This window comes from Hydra vulgaris, chromosome 04, assembly GCF_038396675.1.
Source record: "Hydra vulgaris chromosome 04, alternate assembly HydraT2T_AEP".
In the NCBI taxonomy this organism is placed as follows: domain Eukaryota; kingdom Metazoa; phylum Cnidaria; class Hydrozoa; order Anthoathecata; family Hydridae; genus Hydra; species Hydra vulgaris.
The window spans coordinates 36,495,234-36,502,500 of record NC_088923.1 but is presented as its reverse complement, the minus strand read 5'-3'; the positions used below and the strand labels follow the sequence as shown (position 1 = coordinate 36,502,500).

General features: G+C 27.7%; 1 protein-coding gene across 3 annotated transcripts in view; it reads left to right on the top strand.

Annotated features, from left to right (window-relative positions):
- LOC136079791 (uncharacterized) overlaps positions 1-7,267 on the top strand; it is a 79,874-nt gene that overhangs the window by 46,506 nt on the left and 26,101 nt on the right. The window lies entirely within an intron of this gene.

Genomic DNA, 7,267 nt, shown 5'->3' with positions numbered 1-7,267 from the left:
CAATGTTCTTTAATTTGATCAACCTTTCAGACCAGTTCTCACCGTGAAATTTCATGTTGGAAATCATTTTTCGCTTCTCTTCCGTTTGAAGTTTGTTTGAAAACAAAGCTAGTGGGACCAATTCTGGTGATAGGTACCACAAATGGTTTTGAAAGTTCTTGACTGCTGCTTCGGAAATCGTTTTATTCACAACTGCAAACTGCTTAAGTTGCTGAAACAGAAACAAGTCATTAACTGGAGCATCGCTGGCATTTGTGCATGATATCCAAGATTTTACATAAACCAGACTAGCAAATAAGCAAAATTCACAGAGATTTTTTTTCTCTTTTGTGGTCAACTTGAACTCTTCACGAAATAAATAAATCTTAAAACAATAAATAACCTTGGCCATCCAGCGAGCCATGTGATAAGCACCAGGGATCTTGAAATGATAATTTTTCTCTTCTTGATCAGGCAGTTTTCCAAGTATTAACAGACAGAGATCCATGATTTCTTTGTAGTCATCCCTTGGCATTTTAACATGCAGGTTTTCTTTGAGGAATGCAATCACTTCATTTTGTAGTTCTTGCACCAGGGGTATTTTCATTCGAATGTCATCCAGAGGTTTAAAATTTCCTTGATTAACTTTAAGCCAATATTGCTGAAATCTCTGGAAAAGAGGTATGTTGGGACCAGATGATGGTCCAAATAGTGATCCAAACACTCCTGCTACTATGATCTCATGAACATGATGTCTGCAAGCAAAATAAAACAAATTTCTACCTATATGTTTCTCTAGAACTACACATGCACCATTTTTGGAGCCAGTGTTAGAGGCTGTAGTATCAAAACTCATTCCAATAACATCACCAATTATGTCCCAGAAATTAAGCAGATGAATAACTGCTTTTGCTTGGGCTTCTCCAGTTCCAGCTGATAGTTTTGCTATTCCAGGTATTTTGTCAACATTGTGACCTGTCACACCTACAGATAGCCGGTCAACATTTGCTTTAGGGGCTGCAGAATTTGTACGATCTATCATCAGTTTGCCATCCCAGTGGACGATTAATGGTGGTTTGTCCAAATCGCAGAATTCAGTTCGAACAGTGGCTTCAATATTTGATCGATGATAGGTTCGTTTTCTACGGACTGTAGAACGTGACAATGATCCATCATCGAGGTTCTGTCCACCAGCCCTTGCAATTGCTGCTGCTAGTATAGTAAATTTTGTGTCAGACAGATTAATTCTGTCTAATGTTGCTGAAACATCAGGCGAGTCAAGAATTGTATCTAAGATACATTGTCGTTTTGGAGTACTTGCTAAACTTGATTCAGCTGACCCTGAAGAACTTGCTTTACTGACTTGTTGTCTGTAATAAACAGGGATTTCTATCTCAAAATCTCTATCAACCATTTTGTCATTATCAACAGCATCGTTATCGTTGTCATCACTATAACTTTCGTCATGTAAAGGTTCAATAACAGGAACTATTGCACTCGCACCAGATTGTCTTTGCTCTTCTTTTAGCTTTCGTTCTCTTTCTGCTTGTTTCCTTGCTTCATTTCTTTCTTCTAATTTTGAAAGTTCTTTGTCCTCTCCAAACATCACCATTTTTCTCTGACATCTCTGATCCAATAAAAATTCTTTATCTTCTTCAATTCTGATCATGGTTTCAGCATCCTTGTGGGCAATGTCAAAAAGTAGGCCAATGGTGTCTGTAAATGATTTCTCTCTCGATTTCTGAGAATCTGACAATCTGGATTTTTTTTTTTTTATTAATTTAAATTCCTGGACTAAAGTTTTCAACTTTAAGACTACATTCGGATGAAATGCTGTCGGAATACGGGCTTTATTCCAAATAATAATCACTGACTTTTTGGTTGAATTAAGATGATAAAAAAATGTTTTTAAAACATCAGATGTTAAGGGAAGAACTTTATCTGGAAGATTTGGCTCTGGTTGTCCAATTAAAAAGATTTTGGTTTGAAGTCGTGTAGAGATAGCAACACGAGATGATGCTGCCATTTCAATGATAACTGAAATATTATGAGAAAATCAAAACTCAATACCATATTATACAAACTTATCATTCAGTTGTTGGTTTATGCAGCTGCAGCAATATATTATAATAATTATTACTAAAGAAATTAAATAAATATTTTCAAATTAGAAATTATTATTATCTGCACTTAATAACAAACAATACACTACCAGACTACCATGCTAATTTTCTGTAATAGGTTACTAAGGTTAGGTACTTTCAAAATATTAATACATTTGTTGTCAAACTGAAATTCCAAATAAAAATAATATTTTTACTTGTAAACCTTTTTATTCTGTTTGAACAAATTCTAAATTGAGTTAAATAATAGTATTAAAATTATGAATACAAATTTTAAAAATAATATTTTTACTTGTAAACCTTTTTATTCTGTTTGAACAAATTCTAAATTGAGTTAAATAATAGTATTAAAATTATGAATACAAATTTTAACAAAATGATATAAACACAGTTGTTTTAAACACTAGCAGACATTTTTTAGTCTGGTGCCCTGATGACAGTTAATCTGCTGCACTTTAATTAATCTATATAGCACGCAATCAGACAATATTTCAGTGGAAAAAATCTAACTAACCAGGTTCTAGAAATTTTTGGAACTTTGGAACTTTTTACACGTTTTTGACGTTTTTCGTAAAACTTTATGGTCATTGAGCACCCCCTAAACATTATCTGATTGGAAAGATTTTTTCCACAGTCAATTACTATCTCAAATGGCACAAAATAAACAACTATGCATTTAAATCCGAGAAAAATTTTTTTTTCCTGTGTTCACATGAACAGCCCTAATATATACCTACTGTAGCGTATTTATATAAGCATTTACTCACTTTTTTGGCTTGTCTTAATCAATGCGGGTTTTTTAGAAAAAAAAAGAAAAAAATGAAGAATAATGAATGAAAAGATTACTGCCCCATGCCAAACCTCAGTTGGTGTAGCAGCACTCTGCTGTGAGTCAAGCTATTTGTCAGTTGATGTATGCTCTGAAGCCCCCAGCAGCAGGCTATTTCAGTATGATGTCAGACTGCTCACCTTAATCGGCAGTATAAGATATATATATATATATATATATATATATATATATATATATATATATATATATATATGTATATATATATATATATATATATATATATATATATATATATATATATATATATATATATATATACACACATATATATAGGGGTGCTCAAAATTTTTTTATAAATAAACGCATGGGACAGCCTCAAGTTGTGTATTTTTTGATATAGTAAACTAACGAGCAAAAATGTCCGAGATATCCCAACTTTTAGGTATTCCACATCTAGTATAAACTTTTCAACATTTATAATTTTAATCGCAAGCGTTTAGTAATATGTTTTATGTTTTCAATTTTCAAATTTTTTATTAGTTTTCAAATTTTGAAATGTTTCAAATGCTTTAAACAACCAAATTGATGATCTCAAATATCTAATTTCAACATGCTAGATGTAGTAATGCCTTTTAAAATCTTTTGCTCAATTAGAACACCTGTACCTACTCAAGTTCCAGAGTTGCTGGCAGTGGTGTTAAATAAAAATGCTTTCATATTTTCAACTAAATGCCAGTTTGCTGAGACCTACATTTGCCCTTGTTTCTTTTGTGGGGTTTAGGGAGCTTAGCCACATTTAAAAGACATTCAACACCTTGCCCGGAAACAAGGATAGATAAACAGTCCACTTTTTTTTATGGTTTCCAGAGATATCTAGCAGCAATTTTTCATCCCAGCAGACTAAAAGTGGAATATCTCAAATCTTGTTACAAAAACTGTCCTTCAACTTCATAGTCATTGCACCCATTGTGGACTGTATGTTGTTACCAATAAAACTATTTCAAACATTTCATATCATAAACAATATTGTTACAACATTGTAACAAAAAATGTAACATTGTAATTAATAAAACTATTTTTAATATTTTTTCAAACTTTAAATGGTTTTAGGAAGTTTTAATATTATTATATGGTTTCTATATGGTTATTCAAAATTACATACTGATTAAATGTAAAATATTATTCAAAAATATTATAGATAGATAAAAATAAACATTATATCAGGGTATTAGCCAGAAAAAAAATTCATGCAGCGTTTTAGCGAAATTGGGAATTTAGGTGCGGCTAAAAAAAAAAAAAAGGTCATTACATTCTGACATTTAAAAAAGTAGATACAATTTTTTAGATACAATTAAGCTTCAATAAAAATTTTCTATTTTTGCTGGGTTATTCATAGGAATATTTTTCTGTTTTATTTTTCAGGAACATTTTTATATTTTATAAATGTTTAATTATAATTCAACTTGTTTCATTTTGAGCAATTTTCGTCAGTTTTCATTTTTAAATTGCTTCTCTACTTTGTTTAATATTGTTGAGAGAAAACTAGAACAAAAGACAATTGTTTGCAGTTTTAATGAATGAATTAATAAATTTATTTATTGAAACTTTGATCTATTTTAATTGCGTAAATCGCTTTTAAATACAGTTTTAAAAGATTTAAACGATCAGTTACATATATTGTCTTCTTTTATTTTTATTTTCATTTTTAAATTATAAATGTAAAAAAAATACTAAATAGTATTTAATTTTTAACAAAACATTTTTGACGATTTCTAAGATCCTCTTGTAACTTTTTAACTTGCTAAAACAACTTTTTAACGACAGTTGATAAAAAAAACTATACATTATACTTAGGAATGCTAGAATTTTTGGCTTTTACGAAGGAAAACACTAAAAAAAATTTATTACAGGTTTGTAAAATCCGTAAAATTGTAATTTTTGTAAAATCCAGACGTTTGACAACCCTAATTATATGAAAAGATTTCGAATATATCAGATTTAAAATACTTATTATTTTAAAACGAAAAATTTTAAAATAGTTAAAAAAAATTGTTAACTTTCTTACATAGGTAATCATATTATTGTTCATCATATTTTATATTACAATTTTTATCATAAGATAAATTCAAATAGTAAAAAACTTATTTAAATCGATAGCTTTTTAATGAAAGTTAAATTAAAGTTTCCGAATTTTTAATAACCTTTTATTGAAAAATTGATTGGCTCGCTAATTTACGTCAAATATAATGCTACTTTTATTTAAATATTCGGTGTAGTTAAAGCGATTTACAAATTATTCGAATTTATTTATTTGAAATTGGCATGATTTTATAAGCGAATTATGTCCAAACAAAAGCTTTAGATGTTATTTTCTTTTTCGCTTCAGGTTTTTTTAATATTTGAAGAATTTTTCTCTTTTTTATATAATATTCTAATCCTTTTTACTACCCCAAATTGTGAATACAAAGAATACCATTTTGGAGCCTTTAGATCACTTTCGCTCATCGGCGCTAACATGAATTTAGTTAAAATCTTTTAAAAAAGTGCCTTAATTTACTATAGATCCTAGTTCTAATCGTTTCTGACTTATTAGCTTTATATAGTTGTCAAAATACAATATTTCTATCAATTTTTACAAAAAATACAAGAATTCCGACCAAAAAAGAACTTGCAATCAAGAAAAAGCTCCAATAAACGTTAAAAGTTTTTTAATCTATGATGTTCATTTTATCTAAAAATTGTGTTTATTTAAAATCTCATACGAATTTGGACAAGCGAATTAGGATTTTAAGAAGATTTAGAAAAGAAAAAAATCTACAATCTGGGTTTTTTGCTTCAAATATTTTTATTTTATGATACCGCAAAATTTATCATTTTATTTTTTCTGTCTTTTCATGATTCACAGACCTGATCATTTAACAAAAATATGTAGTAGTCAACAAAATATCATACAGATGCTATAGTATTTTAAAATTAGAGAAATAAAAAAGAGTAAGTAACAAAGACATTTAAGGGGCAGATCGATTTCTAACTAATTTTACCGAAGTTATTAATAAATCTTTTATTATAAAAACGTAATTAACTTATTTTATATTATAATGTTTATTAATATGCAAATTTTACTTGTACCTCCTAACTTAAAATAGTAAGCAAGAATGTAAACAAAGAGTTTTTGAATAACAAAAATAAATTATTAAAATAATTTATTAAACGTATTGAACAATTTTAACTGAAGAATATTAACAAAATATTAAAATAATTTATTAAACGTATTAAACAATTTTAACTGACGTCAATTAAAAATTAAAAACATTTTTTTATCAACTTTTGAATGAATGATCTTGCTTGTTAATGACAACACTTTTTTTTTCACTTTAAAAAATCATTCTTAATTCTTAATTGATTAACCTAATTCATTTCCTAGTCGCGCGTACTAATTGCGTTTTTTACTAGTCTAGCACAACAATTTAAATCTGAGACTAATTTCATTTTTTTTTTACCATGATCTTAAAACCTTTGGGAATTTTAAACCAATTAAGAGACGGCGCCATCAGGCTGGCTAACACCCTGTATATATATATATATATATATATATATATATATATATATATAAATATATATATATGTATATATACATATATATATATATATATATATATATATATATATATATATATATTTATATATATATATATATATATATTTACATATTTTTATCTATAAACATATATATATATATAAATATATATATATATTTATATATATATATATATATATATATATATATATATATATTTATATATACATATAGATCTATAGTTTGTTGGCTTTGGGAAGAGCGGAAGGAAAAAAGTGATTCTTACGCCAACATATACGTCACTTTTAATTACTTTTAACTTTCGTCCAACATTTCCGTGTTGGACGAAAGTAAAAACCATTAATTTAATTACAAATTAATCGTTTTTTAAAAAAACCACAAAAACTCAAATTTAATTGACCAGAATGTTTTTAAAAACATTCTGGTCAATTAAATTTGCGTTTTTTAAAAATGCGCTTAGTCACAAGAATAAAAATTTTGAGTTAACTCTCCTTCCACATTCTATATACTGAAATCTATCATTTATTCAAATATTAAACCAATTAAAGAGTTTTTGTTTCTAAAAATGGACAAAAATTATCTATTTCTGTTAATGCGCAACTAAGTTTTAGTTGCGCATCAAAAATGAAAAATTAAACTTCGCTTAAAGAGTAGTTTAGTTTTTCATTGTTCCTCAAAATCGGTTTACTCGGACTTAGCGCATTTTTAAAATAGGCTCCTCATATAATCAATAAGTTAAATATATACATTTTTTAAATTGATTTTTATTTTTTAAAG